We start from the raw sequence: 4,624 nt of genomic DNA, 5'->3' as shown, positions 1-4,624 counted from the left end.
AACTATTAAATTCTGAAAGAGGATTGGACGGGTGGTGAATAAATTAAAGAGGGGATGCCTAAACGAAAAAAAGTCGCATTTCCCAAACTAGTAGAAATTCGGAAATTAATTTCAATATTGCCTTATAAATTTAAGAACTTAAAACTTATATACTATTAAGATATTGTTTGTAATGAAGCACAATGGGCTATCTGTGCTCTGCCCACTACGGGTATCGAAACCCGGTTTCTAGCATTGTAAGTTCGCAGGCATACCGCTGTGCCACTAGGGGGGGGGGCACTGAAATATGGATTACATGCCACAATTTTCTGCTATACCAATTGGTATAAACAAAGTAGTTTAAATTTTGAATGTAACTCACTAAAAACCTCGTGACATGCTCAGTAAAGGATACTTTTGCTTCATACGATGTGGCCCACACCTTGATGGAAGTTGCACATGCCTGTTTTAAATGATGGCTGGTTATTGTAATATGTACTTATTAAATTTTTACCTAATTCGTTATGATAACTGTATTTATCAGAGTCATTTTTTTAATCTCCTTAATAAGAATCGATATTTTACCTGGCAGTCGCAATTAAGCAAAATTAATACAATCATATATATCGATTGCTGAAATATGCAACATTAATTTTAATCCACCTGTAACGATATAAAATATAGACATTAAGTAAATTATAATCCTTATAAAATATTGTACAACTGTTTTTTTTTTATTGACAAATGAAACAAAATGCAAACATATGTTAGTATTTAAAGGGTTAATTCACTATAACCACCTTTCTTTGGGAGCATTTCATTTGGGTTGACTGGTTAAGTACTTGAAGTCTGTCTTGACTCTCACTCAGTTCTGATTAATTATGGAGTTTCACTCATTTGTAGGGTGAGCTCAGCTCCTTTACATGTTTGAAACATGGAACGTCTGATTACAAAGCTCTATTGTCTTCTTTCCCCCACACAGTAGGTAATGTCTCTTTTACGGCCCTTGGCTGTGCTCATATACCTTGTTCTTCTTTAGGGGGGGGGGCAGTTTTGGATATTCACTTCCTTTGTGGGTAAAGTTTCCAAGTTATGGGTCCTATCACATCAATGTCCCCAAACTGTTGGCTGCTTATTGAGCTTGCCACCATCCTCAGTATCATCTCTGTTCATCTTGAAATGGATCCATTCAGATAGGGATCTCTGTTTTCTGGCTTTCAATTTACTTTTTAGGGTCCATGATCACCACATTTGGTTGTCAGCCTGTCATGCCCTAGGAACTGTGACTCCGGTAATAGATTGACCGTCTTGTTTGGTCTGGGTCCTTCCCACAGAGTGGACTTTTTATCCTCTGGTGTTTCAGCAAATTTGTTCTTCTTTGGGAGCCCTCTCATTTATGCCTTTGTGACTACCTTCAACTCCCAGCTTTCACTTTTCTGGTCACCAGTCCCAGACTGAAGTTTTGATAGTAGATGCTCTGATCCAAGATTGAACCAATATCTTTCCTTTACGCCTATCTTTTAATTCGGCAAATGAATGAGGTCTCCCACAGAGTGATGCTTCACTAGGCTACCCTTCCTATTGGGTGACACACTCCAAGAATTTTCTTCTTTCTGGCACCATTGTCAGAAATGAGCTCATATTTTTAGTTCTTTATCTGTACTGGTCCTTCTACCATCTTACCAATGTGGAATATTTGTTATTTGCTGTGCCGAGACATGTGTAAACATTTCTGAAAGTAACATTTTCCTTACTTGAAAATGTATTTCAGATAGTTACCCACCTTTTCACAACCTCAAACCCTTACTCCCTACTACTGGTATTTCTTTTGCATCATCAAGAATGAGCATTTGTTCAAATGCTAATGCTCATGCGGATTCCTGCTTATGGAGGGTGTGTCACCCTACTATTGGTAGAGGGCTATAGAGTAATGATAATTACATTATAGGCTGTCACAATATGTTATTACCTGTAGGAGTGGGAGCTTCATTTAAACATTCGTGGCAGTGTGTGATGTAACAACTCTTTCTTGTGCAATAAGGTAACTATCATAAATACATTTTCAAGGAATTAAAATGTTAACTGTAAGTGTGTCATAGAAAATTAAATTATCATAAACTTTATGAAGATTTCCTGCATTTAATTGTGTTATGTTAATATAGCTAGAATACATAAAGTATTGCAGAAATAGTTTTTGGTGAAAATGTCAAATTTGTTTAAATTACCACTTTGTTTTTTCTAGGGCTAAGATGTTATAGCCAAAAATATTAAAAACTTTAGATATCAATAGGAAAAAGTTTTCACCCTCCTCTAAAAGCTGTATTTAGATTATAATCATATGAAATATATTTATGCTTGTCAACATTGAATAATTTTTGGGGTTTATTTGTAAGAATTACACTCAAACCAATAAATGTAAACTTGGTTTATTAAGTAATTTATAGTTAAATAAAATGTGCTACTTATATACACAGAAAATGAGTATCGTAGCTACAGTTATGCGGAATTCATATTGCCCGATGCTGGGGACAACTTGTGTTATCATTATATTTTGTATGTTGGACAAGTTGATTTTTTTCCCCTCCTACAGGTTGTTCACTCTGTTGCTAAAAAAAAACAAAACAGGCATGTATCTAGGGAGCCATTCACGTTAATGAACATTCCGAGCTGTAGAAGTCTAGCATATATACATATGTATATAGTCCAAAACTATATACATAAGTAAATAAATAAAAATATTACATCATTTACATTACTCGTCAATAGGCAAGCAAAATCAGAACTGTAAAGCAATAATGAACATAGTGTAAATTCAAAACTATTTAAAGGAACAAAAAATAAAAACCTTCGCACTTTCCAGTCATTATCCAAAAGTCATAATGGAGATTCCCTGTGGTATTAGCACCCACAAGCGTTGGGGATATCCCATCTATCAGACAAAATCCAAAAAGCAGATGAGAAACCAGTTGGCAGTCGTGGAAAATTCATTATGGATACAGAGTTAAGTCCTTACACCCACAACGTCTCAACTCTTACTGCCGTTCACTGTCTGCAGCCTGTTGTGGGAAGGCAATTATCCTTAAAAAGATGTAATAAAGTAAAAAGTAGAAATAAGATAAAATCAAGCCGTCGCCACCCCCAAAAAAGTTCTAAAAAATCCCTTAAGTAGAATAAATATCACCCTAATAATCCTGCTATAGTATATGTTACTCCCAATCTCCACCCTTCTTAAAAATGAAGTATTTATTACAAAAGATCTTAATAAGAACTACAAAACCTACCTTTCAATAATACAGTGAACTGGATTAAGGTGCTACAGAACTTCTAAGAGTATAAAGCTTCTGACGCAGGACTCTAGATGGTGGGTAGACCAAGGATGAAAACATTAAATGCTCTTCTCTTATCAAAAATATTTAGATGTACTTTTCCCATTTATTAATTTGATATCCATATCTAAATAATTAGCACATACATTATTATTATTACTTTTCTTCTATTTCAAGTTATTTTGGATATATTAGACTTGGTGTAAAGAACCGGTTGTTTATAGCAATTAGATCGTCTGTATAACGAAGAATATAATTGTATAACTTAGGATTTGAAACCTGTTTCATAAATGCATTTTCAAAAAAAAAAACAACAACAACAAACAACTATAAATTGGCCAGATTTGAAGAAAGGTTAGCTCCCATTGGAATCCCCACAGTTTGTTTATATAACTGTTCATTAAAAGTAATATAACTATTATAAACACAGAAATTAATAATGTTTTTACACTGAATTTTAGTAAATTTATACTTAGTAATATTTATTTCTGTGTCTATAAAGTCAAACAGATAATTAAACACTTTTATCAAATATATACGTATGTATACAGTTTAAATATATGTTCTCGTATCCTAACGCATCATTCTTATGATGACACATACTTGTAATTATTATTGTTGCAATAACACAGGCCTGCGAGTTTAAACTTCATAAAAGTTGTTTTGGTTTTAATAATGGATTTTCCATAATTCAGCTACCCAGATTTCGAAATAAATATTTCTTTTTTTTTCTGTCACGTAAGGATTTTTTCCAAATCGGGAAGAAAAAAAACTCTTACTTAGATCAAATTATTAATTCGTTTATCACAATGAAAATTTTTTTGTTATTATGTTTGTTAACAAAAAATACAAACAAACGAATGTGCATCCTCATTCATCCTGATTTTTTTTTGGGAAATTACGTCTTTTAGTCTCAAAACTACTTGTTGCCTTTCTTTTATGTATTGCGTTATGAAATTTTGTGAAAAATCTGTACATGATGGAGAAAAATGGATATTATTTTCGGATTCAGCGTACAGGAATTACTGTAGGATATGTAAACATTTCACGACAATAAAACCATTGCAGGGCTGTGTTTTTTCAAGTTTCAGTAATGCAGTTAAGGTGTGAACTGGATTAAGGTGCTACAAAACTTCTAAGAGTATAAAGCTTCTGACGCAGGACTCTAGATTTAGGGAATACTAGACCACCTTGACCCGTTGGGTCAACCACTATTCAGAGATTATGAAGAATTCAAGCTAATTTCAATATTGCACCGAAATGAAGGTTTATTTTGAGATAATTTAATTAAATATTTCAATCCATTCGTGTTATTCATA

At 33.4% G+C, this 4,624-nt stretch overlaps 1 protein-coding gene across 3 annotated transcripts in view; it reads left to right on the top strand.

The window, feature by feature from the left end:
• The window catches only part of LOC106460091 (probable E3 ubiquitin-protein ligase RNF217), a 38,552-nt gene that overhangs the window by 11,934 nt on the left and 21,994 nt on the right, over positions 1-4,624 (top strand). The window lies entirely within an intron of this gene.

The sequence above is a fragment of the Limulus polyphemus genome, unplaced genomic scaffold, assembly GCF_000517525.1.
Source record: "Limulus polyphemus unplaced genomic scaffold, Limulus_polyphemus-2.1.2 Scaffold706, whole genome shotgun sequence".
Taxonomy (NCBI): Eukaryota; Metazoa; Arthropoda; class Merostomata; order Xiphosura; family Limulidae; genus Limulus; species Limulus polyphemus.
Note: the sequence above shows the minus strand (reverse complement) of the source record. Positions and strands in the feature narration are given on the sequence as shown.